General features: G+C 43.3%; 1 protein-coding gene across 10 annotated transcripts in view; it reads right to left on the bottom strand.

The window, feature by feature from the left end:
- Positions 1-25,046, bottom strand: part of LOC144754917 (protransforming growth factor alpha-like) — a 1,071,904-nt gene that overhangs the window by 807,607 nt on the left and 239,251 nt on the right. For 3 of the 10 annotated variants that reach the window (XM_078643264.1, XM_078643262.1, XM_078643263.1), the window contains one exon: positions 6,579-6,625. The exons of the other annotated variants lie outside the window; for them this stretch is intronic. The gene's annotated coding sequence lies outside the window, so the exon portion shown is untranslated. The remainder of the gene's footprint in view (positions 1-6,578; positions 6,626-25,046) is intronic. 10 annotated transcript variants of the gene reach the window in all.

Genomic DNA, 25,046 nt, shown 5'->3' with positions numbered 1-25,046 from the left:
TTTTACTCTCCCTCACGATCCCGTGCAATCTCTTTGTGCTCTTTTTATTGAACTACATAGTTTCACACTCGCCTCCGGGTTCAAAATTAACACCGACAAATCGATCGCCCTCAATGTCTCCCTGTCGCGCGAGACGCTAGCCGAAGTACAGGGGGAACACGATATACAGTGGTCTAGTACCACGCCACCAAACATGAATTAACATCCTTCCCCTAACCCTCTGACACCGTTATTTGCTAACCCCGACTGCACACCGGGCCTCGATCCTAAGGCATTTGCGACCTGGCGACATTCCCCTTGCAGGGCCCTGGGACATCTTTTTAATCTGAACGGTATCCTCTCTTTTCAACAGATGAGGGAGGACTATGGCATACCAGCGGGTGATAGGCTATCTTATTTGCAGGTGCGTCACTGGGCACTTCACCCGGAGGTTAGGCCGGGAGCGCAACGTCATCTCACTCCCTACGAGAAGTGGCTAGTCACTGCACATCTGACAAAAAACGAATCTCTGACCTGTACGAACATCTCCTCCTCACGAACATTTACACATACAATGCTGGTAGGTGCCGGCGGGAGCTGGGGAGGGGCCTTACACCCAAAGAATGGAGCGGTATTTACCACAGAGCTAGATACTCCGTATATCATGCAGGCCTGACTGAAACCCTGACCAAAGTAGCCACTTACTGGTACCATACACCTGAACGCCTTCATCAATTTGACCCCCGCATTAGCGACCGCTGCTGGCGAGGGTGTGGGGAACAAGGCACGCTGGAACATTTGCTGTGGAGTTGCAACCGCCTGCAAGAGTACTGGAGCACAATACTGGATGACATAGACTCCCACCTAGACACCCAACTCCCCCGGTTCCCGGCCAACATCCTTTTTGGGTTGCCCAACGCCTTGATGTATCCCTTGAAATCACGGAGAGGCAGCCTCATCTCTATTGCACTAGGGGCGGCCACGCAAAACATTTTGGCTCACTGGAGGACCCCACAGGCCCCCCCGCATACAGGCTGGCTACACAGGTTGTGGATGGTGCTCGGCATGGAGAAATTGTCCCTAGTACAGGCTGGAAGGGGGGAGGAATTCCCGGAATTATGACGGCCCTTTTTGACACTGCTCACTGGGGAGTTCCGTGAACTGAGTTGTCCACGTTACCTGCGCCTTCTCCGTCTGGCAGATACTCCAATCCCGGACCGGAGAGCACCCGGGCGCCAACAGAAAGCCACGCACTGATGACTCCTTCACTTTCTTTTCCTTTTTTCCATAGTGGGGTTCTCCTTTTGGTTTGTGTACAGAGGGGGGAGGCCATGTTGCATTGTTTACGTGTGTTTATGTGACCGGCATTGTTGCTCAGCTCCTAATGGCACCGAGTATGTTTGTCCTTATTACATTGGTGCTTGCTTTACTACGCTTGCTGAAAGATTGCGGTCTTACTATTTTGTCTTTTCTGAACTCTCAATAAAAGATTTAAACCATAAAACCCAATATGAAAATGTAACGCCCATGCAGAATCCCAGATAGAAAGTGAGTCATGAAGAAACAAATAATGGGAGACTTTAACAATTGCAGAAACAGAAAGGCTGGTCTTACTTGACTGAAATTCAAAGGTAAGAGAACGGGAAGAAAATACTTATGACAGAGAATATTAAATTTTGGACATGTCATGACGATGTGAAAGGTATAAGGAATGGAAACATTGTCACAAGAACATGCCTGTAAGTCTGAAACTTTAGACCAAGTCCCTTTAGGCAACAATATTTGATAGAACAGACACTATCTCAAATAGGTTAACAACCTGCGGTGGATATTGGACATCTCCAGCATCAAATAGGGTTCCATCCCAGGGACAGTTTTAGTCATAATAAAATTACACATAGAGTGATCGTGAAGAGCGGCATAGACTCACTCCGCTGCTGCCCTGGCAAGAAAGACCTGTTTTATCCAAGAAATGTCACCCCTCACAAGGCAATACGGCTCAGCAAAAACCTCAGGGCGACCCAAAGAGGTTAAGGTACGTTTGATATATGTACACCATGGAATGCGCAACATATGACCCAAAGCAAGGCAATCTCGAATAATAAGCCTGTTGAGATTCAGGTCCTCCTTTAGCAAAATGGACATTGAAAGTAGCAAGGGGCGTAACCCAACAATGTCAGAAATATACCCCAGCCCAGCTTCCTCATGAACCATCTCAGAAGGTGTACTCTGGGGAACTCTAAGAATATCTTTCAGAATAGAGTTTTCAATGACCTGTAGTTGGGAGGATGACACAAAGCTCCAAATGTCGCATCCGTAGCAAGCCATTGTAATACACATAGCCCTGAATACTTTATGCATGGTCTTCACATGTGTGTGACCTATGCGTTTAAACAGGGCACTGACCCCGTTAATTGCTGATTTAAACCTAAAAGAGTTTTTCTTGAGCAAGGGTAACAACTACGATTGGAATCCAATAGGTTCCCTAGGTACAAAAAAATGATCAACCATAGAGATAGACTGCCTCTTTATCAAGAAGCTTACATGGGACTTAGTGAAGTTAATGGTAAGTTCAAGCTCATCCTTAAAGGTTACAAAAAGGTCTAGGGGACGCTGAGACCCTTGGCTGTGCAACGACGGCGTAATCTACATATAAATGCAGACGACGACCGCCCAAGCTCGGTACATCCACCCTTTGGTCAAATACAAACAATTCCAGACCATTAATATAAAGAGTGAAGAGAAAAGGGGCCATGATACACCCGTGGCACACCCCTCCCTTCAAACTAAAGGGCTGGGGTGTATTCCTCATTCACCCCGTATCTTACAGAAGCAATTAGATCCTCATGAACACTGTGGAAGAAGGGGATAAGGACTTCTTCAAACCCAATGGACCCAAACACAGCCCAAAGCTTAACTCTATTTACTCATTCAAAGGCTGAGTTTAGGCCCATGAAGGCCAGTTGAACCGCTCCCTCCTTCACCCTAGTGTACTTCACAATTAACATATACAGGTTCAGGGTCTGATCAACTGTGCCCTGCCCTGCCCTAAACCCATAATGAGCTCCTGACAATACATTATTACCTTTCATCCAGGTGATAAGGCGCTCTAGTAGGACCCTCCCTAACACCTTGACCTGAGTGTCCACCAAGAAAATGTGGGCGTAACAGGCAGAATCAGCCCTAGTATCCTTCTTGTAGTTCGGGACAATTATCAATTGTTTCCAGCTAGGGGGGACTGGCAGCGTTAAAGTGCTGAGTCGATATAGAGCCCCAAAGATCAACCTCAAATTTAAAAAGGTCCCCGGGAAACCATCTGGGCCTGGGGCCTTGTCTTCTGGGAAAGACATGGTAGCTTTCCTAACTACTTCCCACTAAAATCAAAGACCAGACACCTCCTGATCTACAGGCAATAGGACCTCACCGGGCTCAAGGTCACAAAGGGCTCCAAAATGGTCTAACCAAGCCCGAGGGGTGATGGTCAGGGTCTGCATGCTTGCATAGTCTGGGGAGAAAAGCAGATGGTTCCCTATTCTCCAAAACTCCACGCTGTCCTGAGTGTAGTCATGGCATATAAGGTTGAAATCCATAGCATAGTGTATATTAGTTATCCAAAGCATGTGTATATTAGTGCATATGTATATTTTGGTACACTTATTGTTTGAATGTTTAGTTTTGAGGAATAACCTCATATATTGAAGAACACAGAGTTGGATATACAGAGTTCAGGTACATCAATTCACAATTTCAGTTACATTTAGTTCTCTAAACATATTGATACTTACATTAGCTCCTTTGCTTTTTAGGAATCTACTACAGTCGACTGAACTCAGTGACTTGCAGAGTGCTGAGCAGGAAGTGGTGGACCAATTTGTCTCTGTTTTCTCCTTTACTGTTTCCCTTTACTGCTACTACCACTAATCCTCATATTCCTGTACATGTGGTCAATGGTGGGGTGGTGCATAAAGAAAAAGAGCATCGTTCCTGTTGAAACCTATTCACAGGTTAAGTGAAAGCTGGCAAAATCCACCTCTATCAGTGCATCTTCATTGTACCACACTACCAAGGAGTAATTCAATCTTGAAAATGGAGTTGAGGTCATCACTATTCAGTCCATACCAGCAAGTACTCAGCTCAGGATAGTTGATCATGGAAATGTGTTGCATGAATAAGACTGTAAAAACTGTACATGACTCAAATTTGACTTGGCTGTATCAAGTGACTGCTGATAGCCAATGACTCCAACTCAATTTTCCAGATTGATCAAGGTTATTCATAGCACCCCCACACTCATAGTAACAGAGTTAATTGTGCCAGATCTACCACTCTTAGCACCTCTATGTTCATTATAACATAGATGTTGGAATGTGCTGTAACACTCACAGTATCCTTAAAAGAAACAGATTGTGCATGCAGTAGCGCCCTATGCTCCAAGACAATGAAAACATATACCTTAAAGATATTGTGGGCTATTTACAAGGGTAACTTACCCCTATGAGTAATTTAAATGTGAAATTACTACTTTTGACTATTCACAAAATCTGAGTGTAAAGTTACTCAAATGTGAAAACTTATATGTCTCCACCCCTTCAGTTTAGGAAGTGGAGGGAGAATAAACATAATTTACAAATGCATAATTGCTACATGTAACTTAAGACAATATTTTAAGTCTGCCTATACATCCAGTCTTGGGGTAAAGCCTCAGCCCTCAGGGTGAAGTCTCTGCATGGTGCTGAATAGGTAACCTCCACACATGGTGGAGAATCGCCGCATACAGAGCAGAGACCTAAGCATGGTAGTGATAGGTTATCTCCACTAAGCAGTGAGCTGGAAAATGAAATATACCTGTATGAAATCAGACACACTTGGCACAGATTTCCTTAGGACCACATACATATTGCCCACACCATAGGATCTGTACTTTTCCTCTTCAGCTTTTGGGTTCTGCAGTCGCTACTGTGTCTGTCTACTTCAAGGATGCCGCCCATTTTGGAGAGAAATTTCACTAAGGAGGAGACAGCTCTTGTGGTTACATTTGTGGTGACACTTACATACTACAAGCAACTACATAGGCTGCCTTCATTCTCCCCCAGTGGAACCCAGAAAGCAGCCTTATGGCAGGAGGTCACAGAGTCTGTGAATGCATTAGGGAAAGAGGTCTAACCATGGGGTTTAAAAACCTGAAACAGCCAGATGAGAGAAGGCAGGCGAAGTTCTTCAGGATTAAGCTGGCTCAAGTGCTTCCTGGGAGGCCAACTGGATCCTGTCTCTACCTCCCCCTCTCCAGAAGGACTTGCTCTCCACAATGCATCCCCACCTGCTATGCGGAGTGCCGTGACAGGACAACATGAATGTGGTGCCAGCTAAGATTATATCCTTGCAGCCCACCCACACTCTATACAGCTGCCAAGTCTCCCATGTCTATGCTTGACTCGGTGAACCAGTCCCTGTTTTTTCTTTAAATTCTGGGACTAATAGTCATGGTTTTATACAGGGTTAAATAAGACTGCAAGTCTCAGAATTCTAAGTAAAAAAACTAGACAGGCCTAACTAGTCACACATTAACCTGGTAAGCATGCCAGCTATCCACATCAGCCCTTTACTCAAACCTGTGTTGTTAGTTGCACATCATATATATAACCTTCATAAGCCCCCCCTAACACAAGCCCTAAAAATGTATTTATGTTGTGTGAATGGGTATTTTACTAGTCTTTATACAACTGGATTGGTTGCTTCAGCTGGAGCAGAGGTCATTGCAAAACTGCAGCAATGTAACACATAGGGCAGGTCTTGCAATGCAAACCACCTACACGGACATTCATGCCCCTATGCTAAATGCTGCTCAAATCTAGCCTTACGTTGGATACTGTAACACTAATATATACTATTGCTTTTATTTGTAACTTTTAAGGCCCTGCGTTGCTGTCCCATCCACCACTTGCCACAAACATGGCTCCTAGCAATGCTGCAAAGCCTTGCCCTACACCACAGAGAAGATGAATTCTACACACTGATTGATAAGTTCAATCTTAGTTCTTTTGCTTGATGATCTCATATATTTGATTGATGGGCCTTGGTTTAACTATCTGAATGTTTTTTTTGTGTCTCTCAAAATGAGTAGTAAAACCATCTACCAAGCATCTTTGTCTTTGACTTGCAGTTATCTACTCCCCTGTGTAAGTCTCTCTCACTCCTGTGAGCATCTGTCATACAACAGCCCCGGTTGTCAACCTTCAAAACACCCATAACTCGAACTAAAGAGGACTGACCTTTTGGCAGCAGCAATAAGGCCCTGTACCATTGGTCCATTGGTCCATCAGTTACGTCTGGAACCAATGATCTTAACTTCTACAACTCATCATTAGTTCTTTCACTAACTCTTCTTTTCTTATTTGTGAAAGTGTATTAAATGTTTACAATTGTATTTAATGGTGGTAGATAAGTTCCTGTATGTCTTGCTAATAAATCTTCATTTGTGGTGTTGACGACTTTATATATAAGGAAATATCAACTGAACCTACGTCTTATCTTTATAGCTGCTAGATCTGGACATGGTTTGGAAAAAATACAACTACATGGACCAAGACTTATCAGCTGACCTCAAGGGGATCTCCAAATCTGCCATCTTTGTGCCTGTGTTGACATCCTAAAAAAACATAAAAATTCACTGAAAAAAACAAAAGTTCAATTACATTATAGTTAAGGACTGTACTAATATGTTACTTTACATTGAAAAAACCATAGAAATTTATTTAAAAAAAGCAAAGGCTAAAGGGACGCTATAGTGTGAGTTAGGTTACACAGTTTTAAACAACAAAACCACTGAAATCCACCAATTATACTTATATATAGTACCTATAACTCAAGTCCTAAAAAATCTAGATCTATAATTGCAGCACTCACCATGAAATGCTAATTACCTCCAGTATTACAGCAATTACATCATTGAGGTCACCACAGTGTATGGCGGGACTGTGAGTTATAGTTACTTTAGAGCATGAGTTATAGTCACTTGAGTTACCTATAACTGGTGAATATTAGTTGTTTTATTTAAAACTGTATGTTTTAATTGACATTTTCACCGAACTATAACATCCCTTTAACCTTTGTGCTTTTCAGGGAAATCTGTCATTGTGTAGGGTCAAAGGGAACAAAAAATGCATTCTTCACTCAGAGGATAAATGCCACTTTGAAGGGGTTGGGTAAATAATAAAAACACATCAGGAAGCATCAAGGGAATCAGTCTATATTTAATGGGGGACAAAAAGATGTCCATACTCCCTAAGGGACAAACCTGAGAGTTCACTGTGCAAAATTATGATAAAATAAGACCCCCAAGCCAGAGGGTGCGCCTATTTTAGGTTACTGCCTTGAAGGCAAGTCACTGGCCATCCTCACTCTCGATTTTGATCATGATGTGGAGCTATTCCTCCGATATGGATGTAAATTGGCTAACAGTGGCAGGACAAGACACCCCACAGGAAAAATTTAACAGAGGACTTAGAGACAGAGCTACAGGAGGTGGTTACAGATTGGAGAGGCAGACAAGACATAAGAGTTGCTGTCAATTACATCACAACCCCATATAAAGTTTGTAGCTTCCCAGAGACTGTCTCTCAGATCATCCAGGCCCCCTGAACTAAGTCCTGGATATCTGGAGAGAGCTCTCCCTGAACCTCTACAATTGACATCATGGCCTCCTTGAGACCAGCTACTGACACATTTGGAGCAGGGAACTGGGCACCAGATGAAGAGTGTGGGTGTTGGGGCAGAAATGTTCCTCAACTAACGTTCTTCTGGGCAGGCACTGGGAGAAGGAGGTGATGCATGGGCGGGGGTGCATCTAGAGCCCTCCATGGAACATGGGTCTTAGGAGTTAAGGTGGAGCTGGTGCAAGCTCAGATGGTATAGTGGCCTACTCTGGGGCAACACAGGTTGGTCTTGGTTAATGCCAGAAGAAGACCCAAGAAAGTCCTTTCACAGGCTGGTGGTATTCACATCTTCTGTCGGAAAGGTGACTCTCTGCCTGGGGCGTTCTGGAAACAGATCTTGTTAGTATCCATGTAGACACACTACGCCTGTGGGTGGTGGGTTCCTCCACTTTGCTGGTGGTGTCAAGTGATTGTGTTCACCTCCGAGCAAAATATCTGTGCTCTTGCCCCCGGCCCTGCTTTGGTGGTTCTATGTCAGCCCTGTCCACTGAGAAGAAATGTGAAGAAAGGGAGAATTTGTGTATGTATTGGGTCAGTAATAGATAGCTACATAAATGTGGCTAACAGAGAATATTTTTCTGTTTGGGCACATGCTAACACTGGGAACATTAAAAGAAATCTCATTATTCTCTGCTTTCATATCCAAGTTGAAGTATTTAACTTTGAAAAACACAATATAGCTATTGAATCATCCATTTACAGGAAGTGAAAGGGGTGGTGATAATAGAGGTATGTCAAAAACTATTTTAACCTATTGGAAATGTAGGTTCACAAAAGGTTCCAAATATTGGTTATTTGAGAGAAGACAGTCATCCCCCGGGGCTACACAGCATTTTAAGGGAGTGTGAGCTTGTCTATATTTTAGGACATTAAAACTTTCACACATTATTTAATGACTGCATGAACTTTGAAGGTTCAGAAGTAGGGTAAAGGTAAATAATTTCACCATCACATAAAGTAAAATTGCCAAAATGGCAAAGATACAGTACTGTAATGTATAATGTGTCTTCACATTTTTATGTTACCAGGAATTCCTATTTTCCTTATAACATTTCCGAATGTCAAAAACAGATTAGTAGTCAAGCCAAAGAAAACAAACAATAAACATGTATGTAATGGAAGTAGAGCTTCCAATAATTTCACCCCACAATAGAGCAGGTTAAATAGAACATGTAAGAATATAACAAAGCTCACAGACAGCTTACTGGAATTTGGACGTTGCCTTGACTCGTCTACCGGTTTGTGTCCCCATAACCCTTCCCCTCCGCTTCCCATGCTGTGTCTCTCACCACCCCTTCCCCTTTCCCGCCCTCATTATCTGTCTACTTCCCGTGCTCCAACCACCCCTCCCCTGAATCTCTTACCTTGCCTGCTTTTCCCCTTTCGTATTTGTGCTTATTGTTTATCTTGACCTTACATGTAACTATGTTGCCATGCTCTAAGAACTGTGTAACCTTTGTAATGATGTAAACTGTAACTATGATCTGATGCTCATGTAAAGCGCTCTGATACCTCCGGGTCTAGCCAGCGCTATATAAAACTTTTAAAATAAATAAATAACACGACAGTAGTCACGTACACCTAAGTGCCAAATACCAATACACATTTACATACCATCTCTCTGCTGCTCAAACTCTTCTAGCTGAGCACTGATAGTTAGCTAGGCAGCTTTTAGGACCCACTGGTATAGTGGTGTTATAAGGGTATGCTGTGGCTGGGAGGACAAGCCCATAATGTCCTGGGCCTTAACATGGGCCCAGCGACGAAGGTGCTCCCATCCCTTATTGCACAGATTCCTCTGCCTGCTGTGGAAACCCACTGCACTGCGTGTCCAAGTCCCCGCAGATTTGGGTCCATGTTGCATTGCTCAGCTGTGTATCAAGAACGCATAAAACGTTAGGTACCTGTCAAAACTACCCCAGTGATGACATTCAGTTCACAGTCTGAACATGGGGGGACGTGTTCTCTATTCACTCAGCCATGTTGGAGGGGAAATTGTGCAAGAGGAGCAGCAGTATGTAGGAGGGTGCCTGGAGAAGAGGAAGGCTCAGAATCAAAACAAGAAGGCCTACTTCCTCTTCCTGTATGTAATTTTACTCTCTTTTTGAGGTAGACAGAGATCTCCATTCCAAGTGTGGCATCTCCAACCCGAGTGTAGAATCTCAGCTCTATGTGCCGAGGTGAAGCGCCACATATGGCTTCACATATGGGAGGGAGACACCCTACATGTACTAAAAGAACTACAAACGACCAACAGTAACAAAATCAAAGCAGGGTTCAGTTGAGTACCTAATATATGTGTGTTTAGTTATGGTTTTAGAATATGGACCTAAAACATACATTAGATAATGCGGTTGAATGTTGGTGACAATAGTGTTACAATTTTTCCGTAAATTAACGTTTTTAAAACTTGACTGCAGCATGCTAGATGACAATGTTGTAACAAGTACACCGAGTTGTCTCTGCACAGTACGTAATTACAGTGTAGTGTGTTAGATGCTCACCATTTGACATTGACATGAGATTGTCCAACCACATAAATGCAGTAACCAAACTAGCAACTAAAGATAAAAAAAGAGTTCACACTGGGTACCTGCATGTGACACTTCAAGATACAAAGACAGTGTGAGGTGTTGTTATGTACCAATAAGCCACATCTCACTAAACTCCCTATAGCAACCAGGTTCAAGAAGTGGCTGTTGGAAAATGTACCTGTTGTGTATGGTTCCAATAAAGGCATCATACTCATCAGTGAAGCGCCCCTTGGCATCTTGGACATCCTGCATGTTTAATGGAGTGCCAGCTTCTGTCTGTAGATGAAAAGATGTGCTGTATGGTAAGTTGGGCACACAAGGGGAGTGGGCACAGGTATAAAATTGTCTTGCCACCCTTTATCTTCCCATCAGTAACTATGGCATGGGGATAAAATGGTTCACTCTTCTGCTGATGCACCTAGTACCTGATGCAAACATAGGGACTGCCTTGCCCGTGAGATGCCAATGTTGTCAGAGAAGATCCTCTGGAAAGATCCAGTGGCCATTGAATGGAATGTTGTCAATATTGTGACATAGCCTGGAAGCAGGCTGTAGGTGAATCCAGCTGCCTGTCCCAGTCAGGAACCATGTCCAGGATCACATCATGTGAAATCGGTATCCAGCAATTACAGCTTCACTGGGCATACCAAAGATGTTGATCCTTTGCCTGTAAATCCTATTTCTCTCCTCCTGCTCAAATATGTCCTCCTTAAAAAAAGGGCAAGCCTAGAAAGTAATTTAATGATATAGACACAGCAGGAACAACATTTGGTGTGTGGGTTCCTTTATTGTGTGGTCAGCCTGATTTTGATTGAAAGTGTTTTTACTGAGTTTCAGCTGGCTATGGGTGATGAAGCTGAAACCAATCACTGGTTTTATTAGTGGGTGTGCTACACGTATTGTTCTCCTTGGAATGTATCTCTGCAGCATTTGGTTCTAAGGGAAAATTGCAAAGGTGTACAAACAATCATTTTCATTGGTTCAGTCACTAAACAGCCTTTAGCAGTGGAATCTCCCTATGGTAATGTACAGGGAAATGTAAAAAAGAAAAAAAACAATAAACTGTATTAGATAAGAATTAGTAACAATAAATTAATGTTAAACATTATTGTTATTGTTTCAGTAATGTGCCCTTTCTGATACAACAGAGGTGTGGGAGAGTGTGGTGACCAATCTTGAAGAGGCCTCCCTTTGCTAGAGACCTCATCATTTGAACGTTGCTGCAGTTTAGCCGTATTAGCGTAGACATTTCAGTAGTGCACTAGAAGGAGGAAAGATGTGAGACATTGGGTGACCTCTACCCGGGAGAGAAGTTACTCACTTTTGTGGAGGCATGGGAGGACTTTGAAGTGGGGCATTGACAATTTTTGCAATATGCTAAATTAGCGATCACTGTAAGGGAAATCTGGACGGATTTTCAGAATACGCCCAAATAGACAGAAACTTTGCACTTGAGGTTGAATGCAGGGATGGGGAGACATCTGGTGACAAAACGCCATGGAAGAATTAGGATGGACAGTGTCAGGACTGAGCCCACGGCATGCCAAGCATGGCGGGAGGAGTTCGCAGAGCCCTTGATTGACAAGGAGTGGATGCGTCTTGCGAATTAGTGAAACGGGTTTCATGCAATGCTAGGTTTAAGCAGACGCACTTAAATTATGTTCATCAAACATTTCTTAAACCTGTTAACCTTAATCAGATGTATAGGGACAGGAGTGCGGACTGCCAGAGATTTGGAGGAGAGGGCGGGTCCTTCTTACACATGGCATGGACCTGTCCCAGAGTGCAGGCAAACTGGTTGTCTGTGGTCACACAGCTGCAAACAGTGACGACGATAGCAGTTGAGATGACATCTCCGGTGTGTTTGCTTGACATTGTTAAATGGCCACTAAGGAATAAGATGCACTGGAAGTTCCTACAGTTGGCCTTAGTGTTGGCCAAAAGGAAGGGGCCCACAGGGGGCTGAGTATTAAAGCCCCTTTAACCCCTTCAGCGCTAATGACAAGGGTAACTCGTCATGGAGTTTCCATTGATTTCAATGGAAAGTCAATATACAACAAAAAATGTGCTTAGCGTCCAAGTGGTTAACATCTTTGTTGTGTAAAAACGACACTGAGTGGGCACTAGCGGCGGGGGCTTACATTAAACTTAATAAAAAGGATAATAATTTGCTGAATGACAGAAGTTTGGGCCACATTGATGGAAGCCATGCAGACGAAGACGGGGGTTAGTGAGCAGGGGTCACACTTACAGGGTACCAAACGTTCTAACACACAGAGACAGCAGTCAGAGGACAGTGGGGGAGATTGGCCCAACCTTGAGGGTTCTGTGTGGTGAAGATAGGTTATGAGAGGTGGGGAGCAGGAGCTTACGTCACATGCTCTGGGGGTTCAGATGTTTCCGTGGTCGAGGACTAAAGATACAAATTGTAATGCACTAGCTGGGAGAGGGGGTAGGGGATGAGACTAGGGGGTAGGGAAGGGAGGGCTGAAACCTTGCGGCTTGGTGGAATCAGAGATGAAGTGCACACTAATCAAGTGTAACATTTGATGCATTGTTTTTGTTCTTGATGGTTGTATTGCAATTGAGTACTTGAGCTTTGTTGTTATGTGTAATCATGACAAAAGACTTGCTCTAAAACACAGATAACCAATAAAAAGAAATAAAAACAATATATATTACTGTAATTGTGCTTGATATTATATTAATGTAGAACAAAATAAAATAAATGAAACAGCATGGTTTACTAAATTAAAAAAAAAAAATTATTTCAATAATTATCTGAAATTACGTTCTATAACTTTTCTTAAAGTTTATTTTTGAAATAAAACTAATTACAAAAAAAGGAAATATAAAACTTATATCCATTACAAATTAATAGAGGTGATGTATAGAATACATTTCTTTGTATTTTATTAAAATGTTCACTTACATTAATTGGTAATTACAAAACAAAACAGGTTGCTACCATATTTTAAAATAAAATACAAATATATATGAATTTTATATATTTTGTTAGCAAAAATAAATAATCTTATATTTGTAACTATTCAAAATGATTTATTTTAATTTAACACTATTTCCTATGGGTTTTTAATTTAGTAGTTACCTCCCTTATTTTCTATAAGAGGGTGTAAAAGTGCAAGTGGTTGGCAATAGTGGTGCTGGACTTGAGCTTTGAGTTGGATTAATTCACTCCTCTTTTGGGCCCTTTTTTTGGTTGTAGTAACTTTAGAAGTGTAGTTTGTGAATAACAATGGGCTTACTCTTTTATGGATTGGTACACGTCCTTATGAAACCCCTCACGACTCTTCCTAAGCCCTTCAAACTCCTCCATTAGCATATTCTATTTAGTAGTTAGTATTCCCCATTTTCCAGTCACTCTCCCTCCTACATTTACTATTAAAAGGTACTTAGGCAGAAATCTCCAAAATCAAAAAGTAGGACAGGTGTAGGCAGAACCTCTGCATGTAAGTATTGTGGAAGATTTTAAGTACTATAGTAATAATTAAAAATGTACTATAAAATGCTGTTTGTGAATAGGCCCCATTAACTTAAGACTTTGCTGCGGTAAAGTCTTAATTGAAACACATTTTGAAACAACGTGCATTCTAATGTCTGCCTTAACATGGAACATGAGTATTTTTTGGCACACCTCACTTGTGCAGTATTTGGTAATAAGGCATACAGCATCAGTCTTGTAGGAACACAGAGACAATAAACCTTGGCTACAGATAAAGCACCTTATCCCAATTCTGAATGGAACAATGTTTGCCTGAATCATTATCTGATGTTGAGTCAAAAGCCAGCATAGAATAACATTTTCTGTACCCTAAGGTGTTTGAATGACTAATGAGTGAGTCTCTAAGACACACGCCCTACTGGTTAAAACAGTGAGGCAACTGGATTCTAAGTGAAAGTGACTACGAATGTCCCAACAAAGTCCAAGATGAACCCATTATATATTTTAAAAGAGAGGTAAAGAAATATGCAGAAGGGTTCAAGTAGTCATCTGGCCAGGCAATGAAGATAACTAAGGGGGCTGTGTCTGAGAGGGTCAAGAGAAAGAGTGCTTCAATGTAAAGATCATTTCATATGTTGCTTTGCCTCTGTGTTACTTGGAAAAGTTCCATCTGAGACTCTGAACATTCCTGCGAACCAAAGGGGATGAATGCCTTGTTACTTTTGAAAAAATGCTGACTGTAGTGATACACGTTGTGCTACATCTTTTTCAAGAGTTTGAAAGTTCTCTTCTGCACAGGACAGCTATGCTTCATTCTTCGTTCAAAGAACATGGGCGAACTCCTAATGACGCACCCCAGTCAGTATTCACCCAAACTGCTCTTGCACTGTGAGCAGGCCGAGCGAATCCTGAATGAAAGACTACCAGTGTAGTCCTTCCTGATGGTTTCCGCGGTTGTGCATTAGTTATCGCAAGATTGCCAACTCTTACGTAAGCTGGTGCCATCTCAGATGCGGCATACAGCAAACCCACGTCTGATTCAGAAGCCGTGTTCGACTTTGTGTCTAGCCACCAGAGGTTTTACGTCATGCCCTGGTGCAGGGATTTTGCACATACACAGAACTAGGCACAGGGAAAAGGGGCCTCAGTGAATAGGGGTGAACTAACCTACCACATTATTACCCAAAATCCCAAAGCGACTACCTATAGTGTCTCATTCGTTCTCTGACTACAGCGAAACTAGACAACCCAGAACACGTCACTCTCTCTCTCGGGAATCGTGGGAGCCAGACAACTCTTTCGCTCACTCACTCATACTTGTCCACAATGCTAGCAATCAGAGACGCGTTATAGTTTAAAATGTTTATTTTAACTAACGCGCTCTATAGTACAGTATACGTGCCATTACTAGCAGCAAAATGCATAAACACAATATAGTCAGCATTGTAACAATTCTATAGACTACGAACGGGGATATCATTTTATAAAGACCAAGGGAAAGGACCAAAAGACCTAACCACCCTCCCCGTTGTAAAAAATAGATTATTATAAAAAAGTAGACCTCTGGGCTTTGTCAGCAGACCCCATACCTCAAGATCTAGATGAAAGGTTCACATCACAGTACAAGCACAGCTCTTCTTTCTGGAAAGGTGTCTCTCCAAGTGTGTCAAAACATGTTTTGCTTGCCAAATTCAAGCACACGATTTACAGTAGTGCAGCTGTGGGAAGTATGTTATGTCTAGGTGCGAGGGACTGACCAGAACAGAATAACAAGGGGGATTGTTAACCTTGTACATCGCATGCAGACTAAACCTCAGAGCAAGGCAGCAAATGCGAAAAGCAGACAGTTCTCATGTGAAAGGTGCACAAACAACGTCTAGCGAAATATATGCTTGCAGTGTCATGCGCAAAAGCAGCCTCATGGCAGTGAAGCTCATGCTAACTTAGCAAATGTCGACAATGGACCCATAAGCACTACTACACCCCTCCCCCCCGGTAAGTTCATCGTATGTAGGCATAGGACGAAAACACAGTTCAAAAAGCGTGAGCAGACATTAACAGGCATGTCCATAAATTTGGAAAAAATCAAAGACGAGAGTCGAAATAAAAAAAACTATTTCTGGAAGAGGAAAAAAATATTATAGTGTGGAAAAGGCATCCGAAACCGAAAATGATGACTGATGGCCATTTATGCAGTTAATCCATCAGAGTGTAGGTTCAAAAGAATGCAACACCCTCCAAAAGGACATCATTGTGTTCAGTAGAAAAAAAAGACGCCATCCAATTTAGCAAGGTGAAAGAACAAGAGTGTTCCTCATAGTCGGGTGCCTCCATAAGCATCGCTGGATAACTTGTGTGATATTCAATATAACTTTAAAGTAGGAGATTCTGTGCAGGCGTACAGATATCCCATTGAACCAAAATTCCAAGTGCAGCCGCACTCGCCATTAAGCCAATCCCAGAACAGTCCTGCTCATGAGCCACTAAGGGGCCCATTAGCTGGTTGAAATCTGGGTCCAGACATGACGTATTGGAAAGGCATAAATCCATGTAAACTGACATCTCAAGCATGAAAAGACGGGTTGCACCCAAGTGAAATATGCAAAACAGAAGGACAACCCATAAGACACACTGAGTGTTGCCAGTGGCAATGTACCGAAGCATCCATGCATTCGGTCATGGAGCAACTGGAGCCATCCCGGTCTGTGTAGTACCACAAGAGGAGCAGCCATTGTGCAGGAGGCACAGCGGAAGCAGGATTCCAGCGCCTAATGCCAATATTAAGGGAAACCCACCAAAGCCGCTGGAAAAGATATAATGAATGAATTCACACATTTCACCAAATATAGTCTGAAAAGAAATCACAAGGCCAGAGCCGACAGCGTTAAAAAAATGTGTCAGGCTTTGAGTAGTTGACGCATTAAATATGCGATGGATGAGATCCCCAAAAGGTAGTGGGAGGTTAGTATTTAAAAGCATTTGAACCTCAGTAGTGGCACTAGCCACCTGCAAGTTGAAGGTTTCTCGTGCAGAAGTAAGGGGTACTTCTTGTTCGGTTAAAAGTGCCTTTAAACTGCTCAACTTGTAGAAATCTGCTTTCAAAGTTGGTATTGAAGGCCAAACAGAACTATCCAGCGGCCCACACGGGAGCGAAAAAATTAAATTATTGCAACAAATTACGCGCTGAGAAACCGTAACAATGTATGGTATGCCAGTAAGCAAGCTGCAGCATTCTTGGGTATTTAAAATAAGATAACTATTAGTAAGCAAAGTGAACGTGGGAATTATTGCAGGAACTGGTTTACCTTTTAAAACTCACGCATGGTTCGGTGTTGATATGTTACATGCTCCGTGCAGCCTCATGTTTTTGCATACCAGGGAATGACCTACTGTGGAATCACAGTGGTACGATATACATCTGTGTCATCCCTGAAACATCGATAGTTGGAAGGCAAAGACCACAGTTCATGGAGAAAAGTGCTTCCAAGTGGTTCAAAGCGGCCTAAAGGGTAATGTTTCATGCAAGAACTGAATTGAAACAGCGAGAAAGGCAAAGTAATAACCCCATGGATTAGCCAAACAGCATAGTCAGTTTCTGCGACAGAAAAGGGTAAAGGATCTATTTTCTCAATGTGCAAAAGAGTGTAGATAGCATCCTTCATGGACATAAATTGCTGTTTGTCTGTTAAATTAAACGGCAAAAACAAAGCAGTTGCATTCAAATAATCCCACTGTACCTTCCCCATCTTTAGAGTTTACAAAGTCCACGCAAATTTCTTCACTAAACGCAATCGATTTTGACCATGATATAACAGAGACAGATCTTCTTGTACAATATCAATAACAGAGGAAACAATATTTTCTAAGGTATATATGCGGGAAGACAGTGTACTAATACTGTTGTCGACAACAGCTAAAACGTTTTCTGAGTTAGCTTGGTCTTTTTCCCGCAAACAAGAAGCTGCTTCAATTTGTGAAAGTTTCCAAATTTCTTAGAAAGCAGCGTATATCGATCTTTTTGTCCTAGGAGCCCTAGGTCCTAAGGCAAAATCGGCCAAATTAATATTGTTGGAAAACAATGATAAGTGTTGTTTAACAGACGATAGTGTAGAGTGCTGCAACCACTGTTGCAATAATTTACCAACCAAATAGGTTGTTACCGAATGGGTATCAGGAAATCTTGGGTCAAGTCTGTCTTGCACATAGCCTACAGTAGTGTTACGAAAACGGAGATGGCAGGCATTTTAATTTGACTGCCAAACCAACCACCCTAGAGGATCCATTTCAGATACATTAAAAGAATTGTTTTGAAATAAAGCCTGTAACAACTCAATCGTATAATTTGTGTGTGAGCGCCAATTATTATATTCAGCCAAAGAGGGAATGGCTGGGGCGTTCATATTCTTTGCAGTAGTCAAACCAAATCATGTAGTTTGGTACACTGTATTATTTAAAAATAACATCTGTATTGGGATGAAGCAGGCACGATGTAAGGCCTCAGTGCCACGCACTTGCCAGTTCTTAGAACCCAGATGGATTTCAAATCAACTGTGTCCTTCCAATGATCATAACCTTTGAGAAACAGGTCACGTCTGAAAGAAGTGGAATATATCAATTTACTATGGGTCAACATGACTTTTGGAGAGGAAGAACTACTTAGTTTAAATTATTACGACTCAGGATTTTGACCTATTACAGTCTGTAAAGTATGTAAACTTATTTTTAAGTGTTTTTGAGCCTCCTTTTAATGGTGTTGGGCAATGTTCCCACTGGGTGTAATTAACCATAGGATGTAATGTATTAGTCTTGTGTAGGAAATGATGCCCAAAATATTGATAACGGAATAGATCGGCATAAATGGCAGAATTCATATATAATCTTCTGCATCAAAAGCAGCATAATATTTCAAATCAGAAAATTAGGCTTGTATTGCATGCACATCACAAACATCAGAACGTATGTCCTGCATCACCAGGTCACCCATAGAAACACACAATATGTATGGTACATTGATGAGCTCAGTCGGACCATGGACCTGATAATCCACTTTATCCCAGATGATAACATCAGAAAATGGGAACGCTGAAATGTTAACAAGAGTCTGGTCATGCTTCATGATGTTCGAAGATGAGTGGGGGGCCAAAACACCATCAAATAAGTTCACAGCAGCAGAGCGTTCAGGGAAATAGTGACCATTGATGAGTAGGAAAAAAACAAATCCAATCGACATGAAGAGAAAAATCAGGATAAGAACCAACCAGACATATGTTCAAGGAGGGACCCAAAAAATCTGTTTAAACCAGGATAAAAAAATAGCCAATGCGGTTGGGCCACTTGATGAGGTGGAGGACGAGTCGTAGGAAAAACTGCCATGGCGCAAATGACTATCAGCAAATCATGCAAAGAGTCACTTGAGGGATATGTGTATTCAGCCTCCACTTTGCAGGAGGAAGCTGGGGGAACAGAAGAAGGGTTAACAACAGGTTCCATCTCGATGACAGTGTCTTGACAAATCCTCAAAATTGTGGGACACAAAACTGCAGGCGTCACACTATTCAGAATCGGCCAGATGTTGCAGCTTGACATTGTCCACTGAAATGTATCTGTTGTCTTTGCGACCAGGAAGAGGAGGTAAAATCACTGTTCGAGTACCTTTTAGGCCAAGCACTGGAACCGGTGCACTATAAGAGGGACCAAGTTCTTTTTTGTTCTCCACCTTTTCTCGGACCAGATCTTCAACTTTAAGAAGCCAGCCGACTACCAGATTCAGGAGTGCTGCATCAGTTGCTGAGACTTAATTTTCGCGAGGTCGCACAAGTCATAAGTATGCTCAGAAGACTCAGGAGTCGGTGACCCAGCACTTGACCCCTGCTTCTGTTGTTGAGATTGGATGCTCATCTGTGTCAGATTGAGCTTTCTGTTGTGTTTGAGACTGTGTTTGCTTCTGAGCAAAAGGCTTAAGTCCCAAACTATTGCGGCCAATAGTTTTATAAGCCCCTTCAATAATTGTTAGTAAGTAGCGTGGTTTGTCCACATCAGGGATAGCCTCTAAGCTGCTAGCAACTTGAAAGCTTACTGCATCGCCCTTGACATTGGCAAGGATCAGCAACCACATCCAATACTCCCACCAGTCTCATCCCCAATTCCACAGCCGCTTCAACACCATGCTCATCTTGAACACCCTTAATCACGAGGGGGAGTACAGTCATGGAGGGAGTACCGAAACACTTTGAATACACTGCGAACAGCTTGCCCCAGGTGTTACAATCAGCCAACTAGAGCAATAAGTCTTTAGGCAAACCAATAGTGAGAATGCGGTATTTCTCTACAGCAGAAGTATTAGGAAAAACAGCTTCAAGATGTCCAAATTTTTCGGCAAGCCAATAAGGTAATTCATCCTTATTTGTAGGTCGCTTGCCCATCACCGAATTAGCCATGACAGGACTGATTGTTACTCGACCAGGTCCTGCAGGCTGCGCAGCTACCCAAGATGGAGCTACCTGGTAATTGTGCGACATGAACTGTATACCAGCTCTATGCACTTGCATCAAAGAAGCACATAACACGAGGAGTTCGGGCAGCGTAGCTGTCGTTAACCCACGTGGGTGAGGGGTAATATTCAGCCAACACTGGCCAAGTGGCCCCGTCAATTGACAAAGGACCTAAACGGAGCGGCGTGTATGAGTGTGGAAGGGTGCCATTAGAAATATATTATTATAAAAAAAGACCTCTGGGCTTTGTCAGCAGACCCCGTGCCTCAAGGCCTAGATGAAAGGTTCACATCACAGGACAAGCACAGCTTTTCTGTCTGGAAAGGTGTCTCTCAAAGTGTGTCAAAACATGTTTTGCTTGCCATATTAAAGCACAGGATTTTCGGTAGTGCAGCTGTGGGTAGTATGTTATGTCTAGGTGCGAGGGAATGAGCAGAACAGAATAACAAGGGGCATTGTTGATTGACCTTATACATCGTGTGCAGAATAAACTTCAGAGCTCAGTAGAGAACGTGAAAAGCCAACAGTTCTCATGTGAAAGGTGCACAAACAGTGTCTTACGAAATATATGCTTGCAGTGTTGTGCACAAAAGCAGCCTCATGGCAGCGAAGCTCATGCTAATGCAAATGTCGACAATGGACCAATAAGCTCTACTACAACCCTGTCCTGTCTAATTTAGTTCCCATTGCTCCCGCTCCCCACATACAGTCCTCCCTTCCTCCCTACACCTAGCTGGAGTTCCTACCCTTCCTTGTTAGCCCCGCTCACCGCATCCATTTTAAAAAATCCTTGCTCTGCTTACCTAGATTCCCTTTCCTGCTTGTGCTCCTGGCTGGCTCCGCATTGCGCCTCCAGCGTGCCCTCATAAGCCAGTGCTCTCCTGGAGTCCCTCACCTGCTTTTCACTCCTGACATTCTCTGCATTTCGCTCACCATCTTTTGTGGGGTCCTCCTGTCATGGGCGTCCTTTCTTGGGACTGGACATCATCAACCAGGTCAGTACACTGAGCCTGTGGCCCCAACAAACTACATGTAGTATTGTCGTCGTGGGGCATATGCGGGAGGGAATAACAGGTGTGGAGGCCGTATGTAGTGGGCTATGTCTTTTTATTTGTTCGTGCACAAAGTCAAGGAGAGACAAAGTATGGATAGTGGTAGCTCCGACTGGAAAGGTGCTTGGTTGAAGGTCCCAAAGATGGCTCCTGGATGTGGGCGGTAACACGGCTGGACGTAGTGTGGGGCGTCGTCCACCAGGGCGGTCCAGCTCCTTCCTCGGGTGGTGGTTCCTCGGAGGCGGGCAAGGAGAGAGAGAGACAAAGGGCCGTCAGTCTGACCATTCTGAACAGTGTGGGCACCTAATACCGTCACCAGGAGTGCAGAAGAGAAAGCGGACAGTGAGGGGGTATGGGGAGGGTAAGGATACCGTCGGGAAGGAGAGGAGGGTGCCGGAAGACAGAGTCAGTGCAAGGCGTATCGTACAAGTGCCGGTGATCGCGAAGGGTTGCTTTACATTATATACAGTGAGTAGTGAGACCCAGGGAGGCGGTGTCAATTTACACTAGGGCTATTCACAGTCTAGTTACACAAGAGGGGTTCGTTACTCACATGCCCCAGCCGTAACTCTCCCGCGAGTTACGGCCGCTCTCCAGCGTCCTCCACAGGACTCCACCAGTCCTCCGTCCAGACCTCGTCGTCTTCTCCTTCTTCGTTCTGCTTCACAGGGGTGCCGCCGTCCGTCTTCTGCCACGAGTCGAACTCTCTGCACACACCGTCGTCTTCGTTTCCTGCTTTTCCTTCCTCCGTCATCGGGTAGGGGGAGGGACTTCCGGGGTCACTCGGGAGTCCTTCCGGTTTCTCGTCTTTCCGGAGTGGGTCCTGCAATGAGGGAGAAAGAAATGGAGTCCGGGTTGCCAGGGACGCCGACCGATCGGCCCGCGAGGCCCGGGACCTCGAGGGAAGCGTCGGGTCACTCAAGGTAGGGACTGCATTCTGTTCACAAGTAGAAATTGCTGAAGAATACAGAGACTATAAATAATGGACACAACAGGAGGCAGATTCCATCCTTTATTTCATATAAATTCAATACAGATGTTACGTGGGGACTGTGACTGATTGGATTATCATAAATGCTGTGACTAATGTTCCCCATTAAAAAGGTAAAGGAAAAAGCTATTGGTAATACGTCTTTCAATTAATGGGTGGGCAATTGCTGGGGGGGGGTCCAATTCATATATGGTGAATGCATGCATTTCTAACATACTTATGACTCTTTTTTCTGTATTTACATAGGAATCACAGACACAGGGATACTGGGGTCTTCTGACTCAGATGCATGTCTATTAAGGTGCTAAGTCCAGGAGTTTCGTCTTCTCTTCCTGGCTGCTTCCATTCCTTATCCCTCTATTGCCATAGGCCATAATCTACAGACACAAATTTCATTATTTTGGGAGTTGGAGATTGTTTCTTGGAGGTATTGGGGGAACTACCTTTACTCCTGCAGATTTGAGGTCTAAGGTGAATGGGAAGTTGACAATCCTCATTTCAGGCAGATTTGCTGTGAGCTTTTTATAATCTATATTTTTTATGTATTTTTAAAAATTTGTTTCCTGAAGCATGCTAGATTAAATCTCTGTCATTATTCATTGTAGGGGGTTTGATGCACTGATTTACTAACTAGCAACATCTTCATAAAAAGGTAACTACTTTTCTAAAAAGGTTGCTGAGAATTCCATTAGGGAGTCTAGAACCAAACACCACCCTGTAGAGCAATGTCCCACCCTTCCTTTTACAGTAAAGAATAAGATACTTACCTTCGGTAACACTTTTTCTGGTGGATACAGTATCTGCCTGTGGATTCCTCAACTTTTGATTCCTCACCTTATAAAAAAAAACCTGCGCCAGCATTCCGCGGAAATTCTTTCCTAGCTCTCCCACGTCGACGATGACGTCACAATAGCAACGCTCTGCTAGCATCACCGTGTGACGTCATCGGAGCCATAAGAAGACCTCATCGGCGTGCTGACGTCAGTTCCACCCATTTGTTCCGTGCAACCGAGGCAAACGGGCGGACCAACACATTTTCAAATGTAAATATAGCATACCAAATATATACACATATAAATCCACACATGCATAATCAATAAATGCATAGAGAAATAGCAACTGAATAAGCATTTCTCATTATTAAAATATAAACATGATTAAGACCTATTAAAATAAAATAAAAATTGGTAGAAACAGGAGGACAACGAGGAGGCGGCGGGACAGTGAGGAATCCACAGGCATATACTGTATCCACCAGAAAGAGCGTTACCGAGGGTAAGTAACTTGTTCTTCTGATGGATAATTCTGCCTGTGGATTCCTCACCTTATGAATAGACTCCCAAAGCAGTACCTCTCCTGGAGGAGGGTGTCCACCTGACTAGACCAAAATGAGCAAAATGGCCATCCCTCCTAACCTCAAAGTTCATGCAGTAATGCTTTGCAAAGCTGTGGAGGGAGGCCCAGTTGCTGCTTTACAGATATCAAGAACAGGAACACCTCTAGCCAAAGCAGAAGAAGTAGACTTATCTCTGGTGGAATGAGCTCTGATACCTTCTTGGCCAGGGCGTAGCACATCTTGATGCACAAGATAATCCACCAGGAAAGAGTCCTCTTGTACACAGCCTTGCCTTTCATCTGCCCAACATAGCCCACAAAGAGCTGATCGTCCAGCCTCAGATCTCTTGTCCGATCCAAATAAAAACTGACAGCTCTCTTAGGGTCCTCCTCCTTGAAAGGGTGAGGGGGAGGATAGAAGGTGGGTAAAGTAATGGACTGTCCCATATGAAAAGAGGTAACCACCTTTGGAAGGAAAGCAGTCCTGGTCCTTAGAACCAACTTATCCGCATGAATGGCCAGGAAAGGAGGTTTAGAACTAAGAGCCAGAAGCTCACTTACCCTCCTAGCCGAGGTAATGGCAATCAAGAAAAACGTTTTAAAAGAAAGAAGCCTCAACGGGCAAGTATGACGAGGCTCAAACGGAAAACCCATTAAAAAGGTAAAAACGAGATTCAAATCCCACTAAGGCATAATGAAAGGTGTGGGAGGGAACTTATTTGTAAGGCCCTTAACGAGCCTCATGACAATGGGGGACTTAAATAAAGACGGCTGGTCCGGCAAACATAGAAAGGCCAACAAATAGCCTTTAACAGTGGCTACAGCACAACCTTGTTGTGCCAAAGCAAGTGAAAACTCCAGAATATTAGAGAAACAGGCCTTCAAAGGGTCAATGTCTCTCTCTATGCATCACTTAACAAACCTGGACCATTTAGAAGAGTAAACAGTCTTAGTGGAGTGTCGCCTGGACGATAAAATAACATCCACTATATCCAGAGGGAGAGAGAAAGAACTCAGGTTGCCCCGTTCAATCTTCAGGCATGAAGGTGAAATCTCTGGAGGTGGGGGTGTAGAGCCTGCCCCCGTGACTGCGAGAGGAGGTCTGCCCTGAGAGGGAGACGGAGCAGCGGGTACGATGAGAGGTGAAGTAGATCTGTGTACCACACCCTTCTTGGCCAATCCGGTGCCATCAATATAACATGGGCCCGGTCTTGGCAAATCTTTCTCAGAACCCAAGGAATCAAGGGTATGGGAGGAAACGTATAAAGGAGTTGTGAGCTCCAATCTATCTGAAACACATCCCCCAACACTTTTTAAAAGATTGATGGGGGTGCACAAACACAAAGCCCAAACCAAAAGAGATGTATGAAAATAAGTCTTTATTTTTTTTAAAAGTTCATAAGGAAGGTCGTCATTTATATAAAAAATAGATCAGCCAACCCGTTTCTCTCCCACATAGGGAACTTCCTCAGGGCAAAATATTGGTTGT

The sequence above is a fragment of the Lissotriton helveticus genome, chromosome 5_1, assembly GCF_964261635.1.
Source record: "Lissotriton helveticus chromosome 5_1, aLisHel1.1, whole genome shotgun sequence".
NCBI lineage: Eukaryota > Metazoa > Chordata > Amphibia > Caudata > Salamandridae > Lissotriton > Lissotriton helveticus.
Note: the sequence above shows the minus strand (reverse complement) of the source record. Positions and strands in the feature narration are given on the sequence as shown.